General features: G+C 42.4%; 1 protein-coding gene across 40 annotated transcripts in view; it reads left to right on the top strand.

Annotated features, from left to right (window-relative positions):
* Positions 1-22,134, top strand: part of MAP2 (microtubule associated protein 2) — a 334,330-nt gene that overhangs the window by 226,183 nt on the left and 86,013 nt on the right. The window lies entirely within an intron of this gene.

Genomic DNA, 22,134 nt, shown 5'->3' with positions numbered 1-22,134 from the left:
TTCCCAAGATCCTGGTTGAGATCACTTTTTTGCTTGGTCTGGAGCTCCTGTTCTGAATGAATCATAGAATTGTAGAATTGGAATGGATCTTGAGGATTGTCTAGTCCAACCCCTTCAGCGCAGGAATCTCAACTAGATCATCCATGACAGATGGTCACCTAATCTCTGCTTTAAAACCTCCAAGGAAGGAGAATCCACCACCTCTCATGGGAGTCTGTTGCACTGTCAAACAGCTCTTACTGTCAGAAAGTTCTTTAGTTTTGAAATACATATATATATTGTTTATAGCTAATACAGTATGAGCACAAACCACACAGCTACAAAAATAAATAATAAATAAAAACAATACATGCACCACACCAGGACAAGTCTACATTTTAGGAAAGTTACTTCTAGTCAGCGTCCCTAGGGTTTAGCACTAGCACTATCCAGAAAGGTTGCCCTTATCGTTCTTGCTGCTAGTGCAAATAGTGCCACCCTATTTCCTTTCTTGTAACTTGAAGCCATTGTTTCGAGTCCTAGCCTCCGGAGCAGGGAGAAGAAATCCTCATCCATGCTCCATGTAATAGCCCTTTAGAAATTTGAAGATGGCTATTGTCAGATGCTGTTGTGGTTGCTCGAGAGTAACCAGGCAGAACTCCGACCTCTCTTTTACAGGCGTTATTTTGGTGCAAACTATTTACAGTGAAGAGCGTCATAAGTTCATGTCTGGCTTAATCGCTAGCAGAATCCGGGAGTGGTCTGTTCTTGTACCTCCCCCAACATAAAAGTTTTGTCACCCCCAGCCTTTTCCACCCCTCCAACTACTGTGCATGATGGGCGAGGGCAGGGGTGTGCTTCCCTCCTCTCCGGCTTGCTCTTTCTAGCACCTCTGGTCCTTGCACCTCTTCTCCACTGGAGGTGGGACTTTCCTCCTCACCGGAAGAGGAACTGCTTCACAAGATTTTCGGAGGCTCCCTGTAACACAACTCCCCCTCTATCTCTAGCCTCTGAGCCGATGGCAGTTCCCTGACATCCATCATATTTCCTCTCAGTCTCCTCTTATACAGGCTAAACATACCCAGTTCTCTCAGCCGTTCCTCATAAGCTTTGTTTTCCAGACCCATTATCATCTGGTCACCCTCTGCCCACTTCCCAGTTTATCATCATCCTTCTTAAATTGTGGTGCCCAGAACTGGACACAGGACTCCAGGTATGGTCTGACCAAGGCGGAATAGAACAGGAGTATTACTTCCCTTGATTGGGACACTGTATTTCTGTTGATGCAGCCTAGAATATTAGATATTTAGTTTCAGACATTCATTTTCTGTTGATATTTTGAAAAAATTACTAAGTGCAGGGTAAGCAGATACTTCTAAATAGGAATATCAGAAAGAAAATAGGCCCATGTTTATTTATGCTCAGCAATTTATTCTATGAAAGCCCAAGCATAATGCTTATCCTGTTGATGATTAGTCTCCTGCAATATAAACTGTTATAATGAACTGCTCTGCTTTTTTTCACACACACCCCGAAAGGAGATCGTGATATTAATTGTTATACATTGCAAACTTTGGCCCATACTGATTTAGGCACTGGCAAGTACATGGTACACGTCATATGTTCATGCTTGACATTTTAAGAATAACAACATTTCATTTTGGGAGTGAATCAGGCTAGTTAGACATAACAAAACTGCACAGAATGCCAGATTCAATGTAGGGAACAGTGTGGTGCCTCCCACATTTCCTGCTCTCTTTGCTGCCACATGCTTGCAGCCTCCAGTGAAAAGAGGTTATCTTAACAAAATGTGAAACATATCCAAGATGACCACATGACCACACATGACCACAAACTGGCAGAAAGGTCTGACGAAAACTGTATGGTTTCCTTTGCTGATACAATGAGCTGGTTGTAATGGCAAAAAAGTAAATACATTTAGTAGCAAATAGAGATGATGAATGTCAAGATAAGAAATGGTAATGCTCACAGTCCTCAGTTTACAGATATGAAGAAGCAGGCTGGTCACTGGTCCTTAGATGGATGGATGCTTAAACTATATTTCTTCCCAGCCTCCTACCCTGGGAGAGCTGCCCTGCCCTGCCTCTCCCACAGGGTCCTTCACCAGCCAGCCATCAGCTTCATTTGCATACAGTCCCTTCATTGACCCAGAGTAGAGGACATCTAAAAAAGAAAAGAAAAGCAAAGACAAGACAAGACAAGCAAAGAAGGAAAAGGAAAAGTAACAGAAAAATAGAAATGATAAATAAGGGGGAAAGATAATGAAAGAGAAATAAAATAGACATCCAATTCTCTCAGTTGTATATATAAAAATTATTCAAAATATTCAAATTGTTCACTCCAGCTGTTTCTCCTTCTGCTAGGCAATATATTCCCAGTCTTCAGACCAGGGCATCTCAAGTTCATTCATTTTTCCTTCCACACAAAAAGTCTAAAGGAAGTTTTCCATTTTTTATTATGGATAAATGTCAACAATAGTCTTTCTCCAGGCCAACAAAGCAATTTTACTGTGTTGAGAAACAATAAATCCTTGATCTTTATTCCCACGGGAGTCTCTTTGTTGTGGTCATATATGAAAATTATTAATTCATAGTTATTTACTTAGTGTATATTCATTAATTCACACTCAATCTTCCAGACCTCTTTCGTGTGGGCCATAGCTTTCCATCCATCCATCGAAAATTTCTTAGTCTCTCATTGTGAAGAGCAACCCTTTCAGAGCACTGGAAGTCCCTGTTATCTCTGCTCCTCCAGAGGTAATGTGGTAACCAAGATTTATGGCTTGGCTATCTTTAATCAGCAAATAATGATCTCTGTTGATGGAATGTTGTGAGGAGACGACTAGTCCCCCATGATTCCGCCCTGGAAGTCCACAAATACAAACATCTTGATGCAAAATGAGAACCCCCTATTGATTCAAAAACAGAGAAACTTTCCTTAAGGGAGAACCCGGGGGACAGGATAGAGGAGGCCACCAGACCTCTCTCTGGGGGACGAGAGGTAATGCAGGCATGAGCAAACCTTAAACCAGCCTAAGTGAGAGACATACAGAACCTACTGAAACTGTGTTGTGCATTAGCCTTCTGACTAAACAAAATAATCTCTCTGGGGGAAACAGTTTAAATACCCTAAGGGAAGGGGTTACCTGTGACAAGAGGTGAACCTGGACCGGGTGTCAGTGGTTGTTTCTGAGGTGCTAAGTGGTCGTACAAGGTTCCACGCAAAGATGAGAGAGGTTGAACTAAGGGAGCATAGGTTTGTTCCATGAGTTATTCAATACAGAGTGCCCTAAGTCCATGTCATATTTGAAATGTAGGCAACGGAGATTCCGCATTCATGTGCATCAGCTGAGAGGAAAGCAAACGGCTATTGATTATTCCTATGGGGCAGTGGATGGAAGCTTCAACCTCCTCAGGACTAAATAATGACTGAATTGAGGTTTGCTTGTGCTAGCAGTTGGCAAAAGGCTTAGGTCTCACATTAAAGGTAAAGGTACCCCTGCCCATACGGGCCAGTCTTGCCAGACTCTGGGGTTGTGCGCCCATCTCACTCAAGAGGCCAGGGGCCAGCACTGTCCGAAGACACTTCCGGGTCACGTGGCCAGCGTGACATCGCTGCTCTGGCGCGCCAGAGCTGCACACGGAAACGCCGTTTACCTTCCCGCTAGAAAGCGGTCCCTATTTATCTACTTGCACCCGAGGGTGCTTTCGAACTGCTAGGTTGGCAGGCGCTGGGACCGAGCAACGGGAGCGCACCCCGCCGCGGGGATTCGAACCGCCGACCTTTCGATCGGCAAGCCCTAGGCGCTGAGGCTTTTACCCACAGCGCCACCCGCGTCCCTCACATTAGGTATTAGCAAATAGAGTTCTTGCACATCTCAATCCCATGACAGCCAGAAGCCGTTTTTCAGTGAAAGCAGCTAGTCTATAAAAAGGATTGCTTCCTCCGTTGTGCTTGCACACTCATTGCAGAATAACCTGTAGAGCAAAGGAACCAAGGCGTTCTGGGGCATACATAGAGTGGCAACTGAACTGAGCACCTTGGTAACCCTCCCCTCTAAATTAGTCATCTATCATTCTGCTTTGTCAGCTGATATTTGCATTTTAATAAATCTGGAGTTGCAGGCTTTAATTTTTACACCTGATTTATAAAATGTGATTTTTCTTTTCTTTTTAAAATGTTAGTTCTCTTTTGCTGTCCTTCTAGTCAATACAAGTTGGATCCAGACTGTTAGTTGTGTTTAGATCACACTGAAATCAGTGTGAAAATATAGTTATGATCAACTTAAGTCTTATGATTTTTATGAACAAAATGCAGCTAACACCACAATTCTCTATACGTATGTCTGTTCAGAGGTAGAGTCCGTTGACTTCAATGGGGCTTGCTGTCAGGTAGGTGAGTATAGAATTTCACACTTAGTCAGGAGCCAACTCAACATGTCTATTGGCAAAGTAACATGGCAAGCAGATTTTGCAGCTTTCCCCAGAAAAAGGTTGTAGAAACTTTAAAACATCTTTTACACATAATTTTTAGACCATAATTTCCTTGTGGGGTTATTTGTTGTCCACGAAGGTCACCTGATAAATATGGAACTTTGCTTTTTAGTATGTGCTGAATCAGAATTTGAACAGCTAGCTGGGAGAAACTGCTGCAGCTTTTTCTTTCTGTCTTTCTTCAAAGGGGATAAATTCATTTCTTGAATAATTCCGTTTCTTGCCTTGAATGAATGGATTTGACTCCAGAGATTTTATATGCGTTTTCCTTGTCTGACTGAGTGTTCCCTTGTCCTTTCTCCAGCAGCCTTAGGCTGTTGTGTGGTTCACGTTCCCGGAGGAAACTAGTATGCTGCTGCAGCTCTTTGCCAAAGTTTGCTGCCATGCCTGAGCTCGTTTTTAACAAAGCTGCCTATAGTGATCCCAAACATGATTCCTTAAAGGTCACTGAAGTTACACACCCACTTGGGCAACTTTGTATGCTTGCTTTCCCAAATCATTTCTCCAGTTAGCTCTAGAGTACTCATTCATAAAATATGAATTCATTCATTTGAAAAACGGTCTTGGATAAACAGGAGAGATTGCACTGAAATGCCGCAAAACAGCAAGCTATATAAACAAGCTGCTACTACGGCTCATCAGGATGCCAGAGGTTGCAGCTTTTCTCTTCAACGTTGCCATGCCAACATTTCGGTGCCCTAGCTGAGGTTCCTGTTTAAGCTCCTCTGAGAGAAAGTAGGCAGTATGGGAGGTTGTTTAGCATTCAGGAGCAGACCCACAGCAAACTGAACAGTCTGTGAATAGTCTGAGAAAGATTCAGTCTGTCAGACAAAGAATAGCAGGCCATTTTTTCCTTGGTAGTAACTGCACAAGGTTACATGAATATGATTAAAAGACAAATGAACGAACAAATGAACAATGATAGATAGATAGATAGATAGATAGATAGATAGATAGATAGATAGATAGATACTAAACTAAGAAACAGAGTCCCCATTACCAGGGGACTAAGCATTGCCAGGTATAACTAAAAAGAAACATCTCAGATTGCTCACATTAATTCCCAAAATGAAGGCAGGTTAGATTACTGCAATGCATTAAACGCAGGACTGCCTCCAGAAACTTCAGCTGGTGCAGAATTTGGCAGCCAGATTGCTCACTGGGGCAAGACAGTATGAGCATAGAACACCAAGCCTGGCCCAACTGCACAGGCTGCCAAAGTGGTTTCCGGGCCTAATTCAAAGTGCTGCTTTCATCTATAAAGCCTTAGTTGGCTCAGAAAAACAGTACCTCAAGGACCGCATCTCCCCATGTAAACTGATCTGAACCCTTTGATTATTATTATTAATTATTTAATTTCTATACCGCTTTATATTTTTAAGAAAAATCTCAAAGCGGTGATCATCACATGAGGCCCTTCTTCATATGCCAGATCTCCACAAGTGGTCTGGAGGGAGGCAACACGAGAACAGGCCTTTTCTGCAGTGACTCCCCCCTTGTGGAATGCTCTCCCCAGGGAGGCTCAACTGGGACCTTCATTACATATCTTTAGGTGACAGGCGAAATTTTTTCTCTTCAACCTGGCCTTGCTCTGATTGAACATTCTACAGCCTTTTAAATGTGTTTGTGAGTGAGAGGTTTTTCGTTTCCCTTTGTATTTGTATTTGTTTATATTATGTATTTTGTGCTTTTATTTGTGCAGTATTTTGATGCTGTGAACAACCTTGAGATCTTTTCGATGAAGGGTGGTAATATATATATTTATGCATGCGCAAGCAAGCACACACACGCACACACTCACACACACACCTGCCTGGCTGAATAGCAAGTTTGGAATGAATTTCCAAACAGAAGCACTCCACCACTGTTAATTTTACAGTGACCTCTGAAACTGGCAGTGGCTCTCTCAAGGTTTTAGAGTCTCCTCCCTGGACTAGAATTAGACTAGGATTGTCCCTTCTGCACTCCAAGCAGCTGCCCTGGCACTGCGCTACAGTTTGCATCTAGGTCTTTTGAGAGAGACAATGTTTTTTTATCGCCTCAGCCATTGTCCAGAACAGCAACCACAAGAGTAACACACTCACAAACTCTCTTCCTCCCTACAAGAACAGAGTCAAGCTGACTTCCACAGCATGTCTGGCTAATACAAAAAGCTCTTTGTAAACTTTGACTTACTTTCAAGAAGCATTGTCTTAAAAGTACCTGCCTTCTGGACAAAATAGAGTCAAAGTTATATTTCCTCCTTCTTTATTTTGACCCAGACATTTCCTCCAGATTCAAAAGTAAGAGCTGTTTGACAGTAGAATAGACTCCCTCAGAACATTGTGAGTTCTCTTTCATTGGAGGTTTTTAAGCAGAGGTTGGCTGGCTATCTGTCATGGATGCTTTAGCAGGGGCACCGACTTATAAAAAATATTGGGGGGGCCCATACCGGGGTCCTGCCCTGGGAAGTTTTATAAGATCCGCTCCCGGCCCATTGCTGCTGCTGCCGCCCGCCTCGTGGCCCCCTCGCCAGCTGAGGGAGGGAGAGAGACCGAGAAGGAGAGAGATGCGTGGTGGGCAAGGCAAGTGCCCGCCGCGCCTCGCCTCCCACCGCCCCTCGTGCCGGCCGCCCCCTCCCCTCCCTTCCGCGCGCGCGCTCGCTCGCTCGCCCTCCTCACCCCAGCTCTTGGCCGTTCGCGCCAGGAACTCGCCGCTGTTGGGGTTGTAGATGAACCTCCGCCACTCGGCCATAGACTGGCTGAAGGGCTTCTCCTCCTCCTTGGCCATAGCGCGCGCGAGAGAGAGAGAGGCTGGAAAGAGAGAGGGAGCTCGGCGGTTCGCGGGCGGCGGTTTTTCCCCTGCCGAAACAACAGCGGCTCCTCAGAACCGCTAAGTAACTCTCCCTCAGGCGCCCGGCGGGAGAGCGGAAGAGAGGAAAAGGAAAGAGGGGCTGGGCCAGTCGCACGCACAGAGCAAAACTACTCGCGCCGCCTCTTTTACTACCGTAATAATTATTTGTTTTAACTCATTACTGAATGTATTTTAAAAGGTAACTATCATCAAACAAGGAAAATAAAAAATACCAACATAATTTTGTGATTTTACAAAGCATAATATAACTACCGTATTTTTCGCTCTATAACACGCACCTGACCATAACACGCACATCGTTTTTAGAGGAGGAAAACAAGGGAAAAAAACATTCTGAATGAAACAGTGGATGTATCATTTTTGTGCTTCATGCTGTGGCCACAGACATGTGATCTGATGGTGAATTTGGGATGACCCAATGCAAAAATCCTGAGGATCCATGTGGATCCATGTTTTGTAACCACGTTTTTGCACCATTGCAGCCCCAGGCAACAGTGGGTGCGTGATTTGGGGGGGGGGGGCAGGCTGTAGCCATGGACATGCTATGTGCTCTGATGGTGAATTTGGGCTGACCCAATGCAAAGATCCTGAGGATCCATGTGGATCCATGTTTTGTAACCACGTTTTTGCACCACTGCAGCCCCAGGCAACAGTGGGTGCGTGATTTTGGGGGGGCAGGCTGTAGCCATGGACATGCTATGTGCTCTGATGGTGAATTTGGGCTGACCCAATGCAATGATCCTGAGGATCCATGTGGATCCATGTTTTGTAACCACGTTTTTGCACCATTGCAGCCCCAGGCAACAGTGGGTGCGTGATTTTGGGGGGGCAGGCTGTAGCCATGGACATGCTATGTGCTCTGATGGTGAATTTGGGCTGACCCAATGCAAAGATTCTGAGGATCCATGTGGATCCATGCTTTTTAACCACATTTTTGCACCATTGCAGCCCCAGGCAACAGTGGGTGCGTGATTTTTGGGGGGCAGGCTGTAGCCATGGACATGCTATGTGATCTGATGGTGAATTTGGGGTGACCCAATGCAAAGATCCTGAGGATCCATGTGGATCCATGCTTTTTAACCACATTTTAAGTGGGGAGGGAAGGAAAAACACAGAAGGGACACGGAGCAGGAGAGGGGTGTGCAGAGAAGCAGCTGGCTAAGAATGCAGGAGAGGGGTATAACAGGAGGAGGGAGGAAAGGCAGGCAAAAGTTTTCCCTCACCTACCCACCCAAGTCAGCCAGCTCGCGCGCTCTCTCTCGCTCTCTCTCTCTCCCTCCTGCACGGAGCACAGAGACACACTCTGCTTTCCCTCTGCCTGGAGGGGAGGGGCTTTCCCTGCTCTTTGTTCCGTTTGAGCAAACACAGCAAGGAAACAGAGCAGGGTGGGCAGTAAGACCCTGAGGCAGAATGCCGGAAAAATACGGTAATAATTTTCTTAAATTATTGGGGGGGCGGAGCCCCCCCAACGAATTTTTGAGGGGGCTCGGGCCCCCTCAGGCCCCATGGAGTCGGCGCCTATGTGCTTTAGTTGAGATTCCTGCATCGCAGGGAGTTGGACTAGATGACCCTCAGCATCCCTTCTAACTCTAGAATTCTGTGATTCTATGATTTTCCTATGGACAAGTTATCAATATTGAGCCTCCCTTCACTATCCACATTAAACAAACATTGAAAGATTAAATCCACATTTTTGTATCTGGGATATCTTCATTGGGTGTAATATCTGTAGGAAAATGGGTGGTTTAATAAAATAATTTTCTACTCTAGATTATTGCACTTATGCTTAAGAGCAATTGGAAAGAAATTAAATCATTGTTTCTTTTCCATCTGATTACCCAGACTCTTGAAGAGCCATATTTTAATGGTGTATTTGCTTTATAATTAAACAGAAAGAAACTGCAAATAATTTTTGGTTGATTTACATACACTCTGCATATAAAATTTCATAGGTCAAAACAATGTTAGCACTCCTTTTCCTATTCCAGAAAATGTATGTGGTCAGTTAGTTAATTTATTTTCTGCTGTGTAATCAGTTTCAGAGACAGAGTAGAAAGCATGCATGATGTATCAGAACTTTGCCAGGATATTTTGGAAAACCAGGAGAATTGCTTTCATTTGGGGGTGAAAATAAACTGATACATTTATTTGCAAAATAAATTAAGAATCAGTAGATCTATGTTAGTTCTGTCTTTCTGTGGATAGAGAGAGAAGAAAAGCCTCCATAATCACCACTGGGTCAGCTGCAGCAAACTGTCCTTTGGCTCCTGGTTTCTCCTTTCCCATAATAGTCTCTTCAGTAGCCCTTATGGCCACTATAAAATCTATCATAGATCTTAACTTCTGTCTAAGCCTTTAGAAAATTTTATAAATCAAATAATAATAGCAACAACAACAATATATATTTCCATACTATTATTTTGCTATATATTATGTTTGTGACCAACCAAGAGAACTGTGTTATTGGAAAACCTATATAAATGACATTTATTTATTTATTTATTTATTTATTTATTTAATCAATCAATCATATCTGCAGGTGGCGCTGTGGGTTAAAGCCTCAGCGCCTAGGACTTGCCGATCGAAAGGTCGGCGGTTCGAATCCCTGCGGCGGGGTGCGCTCCTGCTGCTCGGTCCCAGCGCCTGCCAACCTAGCAGTTCGAAAACACCTCCGGGTGCAAGTAGATAAATAGGGACCGCTTCAGCGGGAAGGTAAACGGCGTTTCCGTGTGCGGCTCTGGCTCGCCAGAGCAGCGATGTCACGCTGGCCACGTGACCCGGAAGTGTCTCCGGACAGCGCTGGCCCCTGGCCTCTTAAGTGAGATGGGCGCACAACCCCAGAGTCTGTCAAGACTGGCCCGTACGGGCAGGGGTACCTTTACCTTTACCTTATGTTTGTGACCAACCAAGAGAACTGTGTTATTGGAAAACCTATATAAATGACATTTATTTATTTATTTATTTATTTATTTATTTAATCAATCAATCATATCTGTTAGTTGCTCTTTGCCTAAAAAGTCAAACTCAAAGCAACTTACAAAAACAAACATTAAAAACCAGGAGAGAAACAGAAAATTAACAAGCAGATAAATTACATACATGCATACAATAAAAGATAAGTAAGCTTTACATAGGATTGATCCATGTCCATGTAAAATCCACTGGGTACATTTTAACAGTACTTTTTAACCATCGTGCTGTCCAAAGTGCTGAATAACAAACCATCAGTCACTGTCACCTGTTGCCAAAACATACTAAATGGGACCTGCTGTTTATTTCCTTCCTCCCAGTATATGTATATTGGCAGTGCTGCTGGTGCACATACAAAAGCATAATTTGTAGGTTAAACCCAGTTGTAGGTCCCAGTCCACACTGGGGGGGGGGGCACCTAGTAGGCTTTGAGCTATCACCAGTTCTGTGCAACTTAAAGTCAGAAGCCAGTAAGTAATCTTGCGTGCAGTTGTGGTGCCAGCTTTGTATTTGTAGAAAATATAGCTGCCTTTTAAATTGATGGAACTCTCTCTCTCTCTCTCTCTCTCTCTCTCTCTCTCTCTCTCTCTGTCTCTCTGTCTCTCTGTCTCTCTGTCTCTCTGTCTCTGTGTGTGTGCGCGCACGCATATATCCTGACTTTGAGAGAAGGATGAATTGCTGCTTTTCAGAATTTCATCTTTAGCAGGTTTTGAATGGTTAGCAGCAAACTATTTTTGTCTGGCCAAAGACCCCCCTATTCTTATCTCTACTGCATTTTTATAAATTATTAGGCAGCATATTCATGGTCATGTGCAAGAGGAAGATGTCTAACTAAACATACTACCTCGCTAGTGGATTGAGAATTAATGCTTGGAGCAGATTAGCTGTGCAGCTGGTGCTGCATTGCAGGGTTAGTGGCTTTAGCAGTGTCTGTCTGGCAGTGAGAGCCTGAAGGGAAAAGGGGCTCCATGCTGCTGCATCTTCATGTCACTCTCTTCTTAATAGAATGTGTCAGAATTATGCTGGATAGACAGAAAACGATTGTCAGTTATCCAACCAAAGGAATAATAGTAGCCCATGTTTACTGTGTGCTGTTCACTTTCCATTCTGTGCCTCTTTGTGGGATAATTTTTCAACATCCTTCATGTAGCTCATAAATACTTTAGCTCTAGATATGCTCCTTTTGATTATTTTTATTCTCCAGTTTTGAAATCAGTGAAATTCAGGCTTCTTTTGGCGGAGGTGACTGTTTCTTGTTCAGAATAGATAATTATTAAACTATGCTAGGGTTGTTCCTCTCTTCTGGCTCCCATATAGCTATATCTTTGCTCAATCTCTTTCTTTACTTGTGACTAAATGAAGAGTTGTGTTTTCTCCATTTTCTTTTTTTCTTTCTTTTTTGTTATCACAGTGGTAGAAAACTGAACAACTAATTTATTTTCTCAAAGTAAACCAACAATGATAGGATTGGAGATACATAGATATAGATGTAGATATAATAATAATAATAATAATAATAATAATAATAATAATAATAATGGCTTCCCCAGCCACTCTGGGCGGCTTCCAAAAAAATATTAAAATACTATAATACATGAAACATTAAAAGCTTCCCTAAACAGGGCTGCCTTCAGATGTCTTCTAAAAGCCTGGTAGTTGTTGTTCTCTTTGACATATGGTAGGAGGGTGTTCCACAGGGAAGGTGCCACTACCGAGAAGGCCCTCTGCCTGGTTCCCTGTAACTTGGCTTCTCGCAGTGAGGGAACCGCCAGAAGGTTCTGGTGCTGGACCTCAGTGTACAGGTAGAACAATGGGGGTGGAGACGCTCCTTCAGATATACTGGACTATAGATATAGAGTGTGTAATAAAAAGCTTTGAAATTGTTGCAGTCCATTTTAATCAATATAATAATTTTGATCAGCCTTTCTAATTGCTTCTCCGCTACAGGATGGTATATTTGAAGCTGGGTTAAATAAATTTCCCTGGAGTAGGGGAATGGATGCTTTTGACTGCCTCCTTTGCTAGTAGCTTCTGGTTCTCCTTTTAGTGACACATACATTATCAAGCAGAAGATTCTGGTGGACAATTTCTTGTTTCCAGGATGATTCTGGAACAGCTTTTGTGTTAGAAGGTTTGAGAAATGAACCATGGAAACGAGTCACGGCAAGGAGCAAGGTCATCAGAAACCTTCTTCTCCCTCTTTACTTTTTGCTACTAAAGCTGCTCTATCTCAGAGAGATGGGTTGTGGGAGGGCAATTACTTTGCTGTTTTCTGTTGGAAAACAGAAAGTGAGGGTTGTGGCAGCTCTTACTAATGTTAATATAGTTGTTTAAATGTATTAGTTGCTTATGTATATGAAATCATACAAAATATTAATTACAAAATGGATTAAGATCTCATTCTTAAAAAGTAACAGATATGATCCTCTTGTGCCAGCTAACTCTGATCCCCAATTTCTGGTCAAAATTGAATGTCTTACTGTTCCTGAAAGATGCTCAGATATATACTGTAATTTTTATTTACTGAATTTCCCAATTGAAAATCACCATCCTCTACTGGAGATCCAAAATAGCTAACAGAAACAAATTATATTGTTTATATTGCATTTGGAGTGTAGCAAAGGCAACATATGGAAGACACATACAAACCTGGACAGCTCAGTTGATTACAGCATGGTGCTGATAATGGCAAGTTTGCAGGTTCAATCCCTGTATGGGGCAGCTGCATATTCCTGCATTGCAGGGATCCTCAGGGTCTCTTCCAACTGTGAAACTCAATTCTATGAAACTCAAACTTTTAGTGGACTTGGGGAACAGCAGAGAGGAAATTGTTTATGATGGTGTTGCTGGTGCAAGTGTTGACCTATAAAGCCTTACACGGCTCAGGACCTCAATATCTTAAGAACTGCCTCTCCCCATACAAACTGACCCAGACCCTGTGCTTGCCCCCCCCTTGAGAGGTTTGGAGGGTGACAACATGAGAACTGGCCTTTTCTGTGGTGGCTTCCAGTCTGTGGAATGCTCTTCCCAGAGTGGCTCGCCTGGTGCCATCATTATGTGTCTTTAGGTGCCAGAGAAAAACCATCGTCCTTACTCATCCTTACTCAGGCCTTCGACCATGAAATAATCTATGGCCTGTTACATGTGTGTGGCAGGGACTGTTATTATGGTTATTTTATTATACTGTTTAGTATTATGCTCTGTATTATGTTTTCATTATTATTATTATGCTCTGTAAATTATGTTCTTAATATTGCACATTGCCCTGGGTTCCTTGGATAAAGGGCTGTGTGTGTGTAAAAGTAATTCATTTTTGGACATTTTTTGCCTTCTTGCAATATCTGTTCACTTATACAGTATCGAACTAAGTCATACCCAGTGGCTCTACTCTAAGTCTGCAACCACCCATAGCATTTAAGGTTAGGAATTGTCTTTTGCATTTACTTGTGCAGTCACTATGACAGGCCAATCCATTAAGACTGATACAAAATCTGATGGCTAAATTGTATAAAATGATGTCTATGTGCTGTGACTGGTATCTCTTCACACCCATACATACACATAGCTTTCTGCTGATCTAGAAAATCTTAGACCAGTGATTAAAATCTTAATCATCATGGACAAATCTCCTCCTGTCTCTTCAGTATCCCATATTGTATGTGTATGTTTGTTTCAGAGCATTTGCCTCTTGTTCTTCTGTCCTGCAGATTTCTAAAAATGTTTTTCTTCATCTTACAACTGCATTTTCTGTTCCCATTTTCCCAGTGTTATTGATGTCCATCCATTTCTATACTAGTCTACATTTTCACTCTTTTACAGATCTAATCTCTGCTTTCCTCTCTCTCTCTCTCTCTCTCTCTCTCTCTCTCTCCCTCTCCCTCTCCCTCTCCCTCCCTCATTAATTCATTCTATCTCTGCTATATCCCTACTATATCCCTACTATAGTAATCCTCTTTCCTTTCTTCTTTATGTTTCAGCTTTCTAACTCATAGTTTGTCACGCATGCAGCCCGCCCTCACTCAGCTTTCTTTGATTGTGATCACAATTCCCTGTTGTCTATTGGTTGCATAGGTTGTTTTCTACTTACTATTAAGCTCTATTCGGTATGTTGTTAGGGATATATGTGGATATTTCTGTGATTTGCATTATTGCCTCTCTGAGTTAGCATGATTGTTGTGGATATGTAAACACTCTGCCCAAAAGTAGACACATCTAGATAAGTCCATTTTTAAAAAACAGAAACTGCAGATAGCTTAATGTTGATTGGTTTTCCTATGCATATACAGTATTTACTGCTTAGCTACACACAGCATTACTTTGTCTTCTGGTGGGGGAAGAATAGTGGAAGAGGAGAGACTTTTGGCTATATGCATCTGCTGATAAATAGGAATTACTATGAGTTGGACTGATTGTATATACGTATGTCTACTCAGAAGTGTAAAGAGTTGCCATTGGATTCAATTGGAAATCAATGGAACAAATTATTCATTACTTAATTCCAGTTATTTCAATAGGAACTAAGTACAACCTAATCTGGATCCGACCCACTATGAATCCAACCAATGTGGTTTGCCGGGGATAGCTTTGAAGAGGACTAGATAGTAGGGACATAAGAAATTAGTTAGATATTGTGGAGAGGGTCAAGAAAGGCTTGCTATATAAGGGTGCAACATACATGATTTAAATCTGTAAAGCTGTGTCAATCTGTAACCACTGAAAAAAGATGATATCTGTAGTGTTTGAGGCTTCACATCTTGTATGATTCTGGCATTATCTCTCAGCTTCACTATCAGCAAAACTGGGATGGAGGCACACTCTTTGGAAGCAATCTATGAATGAAAAGTGCTGTCCAGTACCATGAGGCCAATGTTCACGCAACCTTCACATAGCAATCAATCTTGTTTGAGGCTTTAAAAGACAGGGTTTGCAAATTAACCACAGTTAAAGCAGTGGGATCAAGAGAGAAAAGAGATAAAGGGGCTTGAGAGATTTCCCCCTCTAATTCACTGACACAACCTTGACCTAGGAGAGAGCAATCGACAGTGACTTCCCTTGAAAGTAGAGATGGAAAAATCTGTCAGTTTTAGTTTCTCATTTCTCATTTTCCCAATCTTAAATTTGGTTCACAAAAAAATCATCAGCAATTTAGTGCAGATTTATTCTCATAAACACATTTTTATACAGTGGTACCTCAGGTTACATATGCTTCAGGTTACACACTCCACTAACCCAGAAATAGTGCTTCAGGTTAAGAACTTTGCTTCAGGATAAGAACAGAAATCGGACTCCGGCAGCGTGGCAGCAGCAGGAGGCCCCATTAGCTAAAGTGGTGCTTCAGGCTAAGAACGGTTTCAGGTTAAGAACAGACCTCCAGAGCGAATTAAGTACTTAACCTGAGGTACCACTGTATGCAGCTTTAACTAACGCTATACATTTGTTGCAAGCATTTCCCCCTAATATAATGCATTTTGTTTCTTGTTTTGGTTTATGTGTTCTTAATCACATTTCCCCCTAATATATATGTAATTTTGTACATATTGTTAGGATGGAGAATTTCAAAGGGTAACTGAATTTTGGTTTGTGAATTGGTTTGAGAAGTATGAATTAGGTCATTAAAATACAACTAAGATCAAATCCCCTTCCCCATCCCTACTTCAAGAAAACCCCTTTTGTGGTTCTTAGACAGCCCATTTTTATGGATAAGCTTCAAGAAGCAAGAAGTTGGAGGGAGTAATTATTTTCATTTCTCTGTTTTGATTGTCTTTGATTGCAAATTATTTGGAAAAGGGACCATATGGTACTACTTCACACTGTTGGTACCATCTAAATGTATTTTATTTATTATTACAATTACCGGTATATCCTGCCTTCCTCCAAGGAGCTCAAGGTGGTGTACATTGTTCTCCACCTCCTTATTTTATCCACACAACAACTCTTTAAGGGAGTTAGAGAGAGGCAGTGACTGGCCAAAGGCACCGAGTGACAGCTTTTCAAACAGTGTATTTGAGAACCTGAGAAGTCGGTTAGTGGGAAGCTATCAAGGGTTCTTCAACCATGACATCCTATAAGGCCCAGCAAGATTTTCTGAAATACTTTGCTTCAGCCTACTATGATCCAAATCTAAATCTGTTCCATGCAAAAAAATTATATGGTGTGGGATTACTTCGTTTAATAAAGCTGCTTCGAGTTGTTTATATGTAAAAAGGTAAAGGTACCCCTGCCCGTACGGGCCAGTCTTGCCAGACTATAGGGTTGTGCGCTTATCTCACTCTATAGGCCGGGAGCCAGTGCTGTCCGCAGACACTTCCGGGTCACGTGGCCAGCGCAGCACATGGAAGGCCAATTACCTTCCCGCTGGTAAGCGGTCCCTATTTATCTACTTGCACTCGGAGGTTCTTTCGAACTGCTAGGTTGGCAGGCGCTGGGACCGAGCGACGGGAGCGCACCCCGCTGCGGGGATTCGAACCGCCGACCATGCGATCGGCAAGTCCTAGGCGCTGAGGTTTTACCCACAGCGCCACCCGCGTCCCAGTTTATATGTAGCAAGGAATAAATTTTCTTTATTGTATGAGGAATATATTTAGCATATGCACTTAACTAAGAGCTGAAAATTACTCATTTCTTTTATTATCTAAGAGTCTACCTTTGTCAGCTATTAACGCTGGTTGCCCAGGAAACTGCTCTGCACCCTGCTGTGAAGTTTGACAAAGAGCATTCTGAAATTGTTTTTATTTCCTGATATCACAACCGTGAATATAACTAATTTCCTTATCACCACTGCCTACAGGTTTAGTCTAAAATGTGGGTAAAAAGGAGGGGGAGGAAGAGAAGCTGGTAGTGGAGGAAGAAGGTAGTGTTTCTCTCTTTGAATGTTTCCAGTATTTGACTATTGTCCTGAAATGTGCATATTATTCAATCTCATATTAAATCTGTTTCCAGCTGGAGATGGTATGGACCGATTTACCATCTGACTGTTGTTTTCCTTTTTTTCTATGTGTAGAGAATAAGGGCCATAGTAGATGACATGTTTTTTGTCCTGTTCCCAAATAAAGTGGGGGAATCTACTATTTTAGGCAAAAAAGAACTAAGGAGGGGAAGGGAGCAAAACCAGCCCTCTCCCCTGCCTTACCTTATAGCACCAGTTGTCCATTATTATTATTATTATTATTATTATTATTATTATTATTATTATTATTACTTCTGCATCACACTGTTGACTCATGATCTACGAAGACCCCTAGATCCTTTTCACATGTACTACTGACCTTATATTTGTGCAGCTGGTTCTTCCTGCCTAAGACCGGTCCCATTAGCTAGGGATCATGGGAGTTGTAGTCCCAAAACATCTGGAGGGCCCAGTTTGCCTATGCCTGGTATAAATTTACATTTGCCCCTACTGAAATTCATTTTGTTAGTTTGGGCCCGGTTCTCCGATCTGTTAAGGTATTTTGAATCCCAGTTTGCTGTCATCTTCAGATCAGATTGTTGGTGTTGTTTAGTCGTTTAGTCGTGTTCGACTCTTCGTGACCCCATGGACCAGAGCACGCCAGGCACTCCTGTCTTCCACTGTCTCCCGCAGTTTGGTCAAACTCATGTTTGTAGCTTTGAGAACACTGTCCAACCATCTCGTCCTCTTTCGTCCTCTTCTCCTTGTGCCCTCAATCTTTCCCAACATCAAGGTCTTTTCCAGGGAGTCTTCTCTTCTCATGAGGTAGCCAAAGTATTGGAGCCTCAGCTTCAGGATCTGTCCTTCCAGTGAGCACTCAGGGCTGATTTCCTTAAGAATGGATAGGTTTTATCTTCTTGCAGCCCATCGGACTCTCAAGAGTCTCCTCCAGCACCATAATTCAAAAGCATCAATTCTTCGGTGATCAGCCTTCTTTATGGTCCAGCTCTCACTTCCGTACATCACTACTGGGAAAACCATAGCTTTAACTATACAGACTTTGACCAAACTGCAGGAGGCAGTGGAGGACAGAGGTGCCTGGCGTTCTCTGGTCCATGGGGTCACGAAGAGTCGGACACGACTAAACGACTAAACAACAACAACTATACAGACATTTGTTGGCAAGGTGATGTCTCTGCTTTTTAAGATGCTGTCTAGGTTTGTCATTGCTTTCCTCCCAAGAAGCAGGCGTCTTTTAATTTCGTGGCTGCTGTCACCATCTGCAGTGATAATAGAGCCCAAGAAAGTAAAATCTCTCACTGCCTCCATTTCTTCCCCTTCTATTTGCCAGGAGTTGAAGGCCCCAGTGGCCATGATCTTCGTTGTTGTTTTTTATGTTGAGCTTCAGACCATATTTTGCACTCTCCTATTTCACCCTCATTAAAAGGTTCTTTAATTCCTCCTCACTTTCTGCCATCGAGGTTGTATCATCTGCATATCTGAGGTTGTTGATATTTCTTCTGGCAATCTTAATTCCGGCTTGGGATTCATCCAGCCCAGCCTTTCGCATGATGAATTCTGCATATGTTAAATAGCAGGGAGACAATATACAGCCTTGTCGTACTCCTTTCACAATTTTAAAACAATCAGTTGTTCCATATCCAGTTCTAACTGTAGCTTCTTGTCCCACATAGAGATTTCTCAGGAGACAGATCAGATGATCAGGCACTCCCATTTCTTTAAGAACTTGCCATAGTTTGCTGTGGTCGACACAGTCACAGGCTAATAGTTCTCTCATATTTTTCATCACTGCCTGATCGAAGTTCATATTTAGCAAATTTACAAAGTAAGATTTTGATTCAATATCCTGTCAGCTTGTGATTTGTATCAGGTAGGAGTGCATGGGGGGCTGACCAAGTGAAAGCCCAGTAGAATTTGGTTTTCCCCCTTTGTTCTCATAAATTTCAAGAAATATGAAAGGCCTCATCCTTGAGAATGATGCAAAAAGCAGAATGTGCACTGAATAAGCCTGGAGGGGCATCCAAGAACTTTATTTATGCCTAATTCAGCATTTGTTGCTCTCATTCCAGAAATAAAAGTGAAACAGCCAAAGCAAATCAATGCATAACCAATACACATTTTGAGAGCTTTACATTGAAGTTGGCTGGATTCCCTTTTCTTTCTTTTGCCTTAAATATCATTCGAATCCCTTGAACTTTAACTGAACCATAAGGCAACTGTGAAGTTTAATAGCCACCTTCCAAAGATTTGACTTACCCACTGGATTTGCTATTTATAGGGTCCATTAGTACCAAATGTCTGGGTTGTTTTTATAGTAGTCATTAATAGTAGAAATACTGTTTCTGCTGCATTGACTGCTCCTCCTGTGTCACCAAAAATATCCATCAAAATAGTGCTATGAACTGAACCTTACTTGATAGCATCCCTGGAGGTGATTTTGTTTGTTAGTTTGTTTGTTATGCCTTACATTGAAGCTTCCATTAGTCAGCAAAGCAGCCTCTCTTTGAGCGCTGCCACCCATACGTACTTTAACTTTTTGCCATTGTGACCGGGTCAAAGAAAGTCTATGGTACTTAACAGTTGTTGCATGGTTGCAAGAGCAAGACCAAGATCCTGATAGTACAAGGCATAGTCTGGATGATTGATGGCTAGTGGCCATGACTGAAGTAAAGACAGCTTCAGGAATAAAATGGGATCAGTAGTCAGGGTGTCCCTGTTGGAATGTGGATACAGAAAATTGTTGGAAACAAGAAGCCAAGGACTGTAGCTAAAGAATTTGTTTGTGATTCCAAGCTCTCATTTGGCAGCACCCTCAGAAGCATTTCTAGCTGTCTGCAGTAGATCCAGATTTAAACCCACAGATCTGGAACATCACAACGCCTCACTATTGCCCACTGACAGTGGCCACAAAAAGTTGGAGAAAATTCAGATAAAATTTTCAGTTGTCCTTCTTTTAGAGGGAGAAAATGGGGGGGGGGGCAGCCTGTAACAGCCATGAGGAGTATATCTGAATGGGTGATGGAAGGGTAAGGAGCGAGTTTCTGCTATGAAACAGTTCAGGTTGTGTTCAATATTTGATCCAACTGGTTGGAGTTTTTTTTTTACAAAGGTTGAATTGAACTTTCAAACCACGAAGGTTCACCCAGAATTTGGAAGTATCTATAGATGAAAGGTATTCCACAGAAAAAGGACCACTGCAGAGAAGGCCCTTACTCGAGTTATTGCAGATTAATTTCTGCATGGCTAGAAGTGTCACCTCCTCAGGGAATGAGTTGGATTGTAAAGAGGGAGGCTCTCTCCCAGGCAGCCTGCCCCTAAGCTGTTCACGGTCATAAAGGTTAGCAAGAAGACTCAGCTTGATAGTGAATAGAGCCCCAAAGGCACATGTTTTGAAACAGTTATATTCTGCACATGTGGTAGTTTATAATAAATATTAAATTGCAAAACTGAAAAATAAAATCTAATATATAACAGGTTGTTTTTTTTAAAAAAGGTTGAGGAATACAAGTGGTCATATTGTATTTATTTAGAGAATTTATACACTGCCCTTCAGCCTAAGCTCCCACCAGACATCTCTGACCGATGAGTCATTCTGCTAGATATTGTCTCTTTTTCACCCACTCAGTATTTTTGCAAACATATTCGTGAATTATTAACAGCAGTTTGGAACTACTATAGAGTGACTTGGCAGCTGTACAGATCTCTGCTTGGCAGATTCTGGGCACACTGTTGATCTGACACTTTTGTCTCTGCTGACTGAAGTCAATAAAATTCTATTGCTATCAACTGTCCCCCTACAAATAATTCAATACAATAGTAAATTATTGCCAGTTGCGAGATAAAACAATGTTGTTGTTTAGTCGTTTAGTCGTGTCCGACTCTTCGTGACCCCATGGACCAGAGAACGCCAGGCACCTTTGTCCTCCACTGCCTCCCACAGTTTGGTCAAACTCATGCTGGTAACCTCGAAAACACTATCCAACCATCTTGTCCTCTGCCGTCCCCTTCTCCTTGTGCCCTCCATCTTTCCCAACATCAGGGTCTTCTCCAGGGAGTCTTCTCTTCTCATGAGGTGGCCAAAGTACTGGAGCCTCAGCTTCACAATCTGTCCTTCCAGTGAGCACTCAGGGTTGATTTCCTTCAGTATGGAGAGGTTTGATCTTCTTGCAGTCCATGGGACTCTCAAGAGTCTCCTCCAGCACCATAATTCAAAAGCATCAATTCTTCGGCGATCAGCCTTCTTTATGGTCCATTGCTTCCCCTTCTATTTGCCAGGAGGTGATGGGACCAGTGGCCATGATCTTCGTTTTTTTTTATGTTGAGCTTCAGACCATATTTTGCGCTCTCCTCTTTCACCCTCATTAAAAGGTTCTTTAATTCCTCCTCACTTTCTGCCATCAAGGTTGTGTCATCTGCATATCTGAGGTTGTTGATATTTCTTCCGGCAATCTTAATTCCGGCTAGGGATTCATCCAGCCCAGCCTTTCGCATGATGAATTCTGCATATAAGTTAAATAAGCAGGGAGACAAAATACAGCCTTGTCGTACTCCTTTCCCAATTTTGAACCAATCAGTTGTTCCATATCCAGTTCTAACTGTAGCTTCTTGTCCCACATAGAGATTTCTCAGGAGACAGATGAGGTGATCTGGCACTCCCATTTCTTTAAGAACTTGCCATAGTTTGCCGTGGTCGACACAGTCAAAGGCTTTTGCATAGTCAATGAAGCAGAAGTAGATGTCTTTCTGGAACTCTCTAGCTTTCTCCATAATCCAGCGCATGTTTGCAATTTGGTCTCTGGTTCCTCTGCCTCTTCTAAATCCAGCTTGCACTTCTGGGAGTTCTCGGTCCACATACTGCTTGAGCCTTCCTTGTAGAATTTTAAGCATAACCTTGCTAGCGTGTGAAATGAG

Source organism: Podarcis gaigeae, assembly GCF_964106915.1.
Source record: "Podarcis gaigeae genome assembly, chromosome: 1".
Lineage (NCBI taxonomy): Eukaryota > Metazoa > Chordata > Lepidosauria > Squamata > Lacertidae > Podarcis > Podarcis gaigeae.
This window is presented reverse-complemented; position numbering and strand designations above follow the sequence as displayed.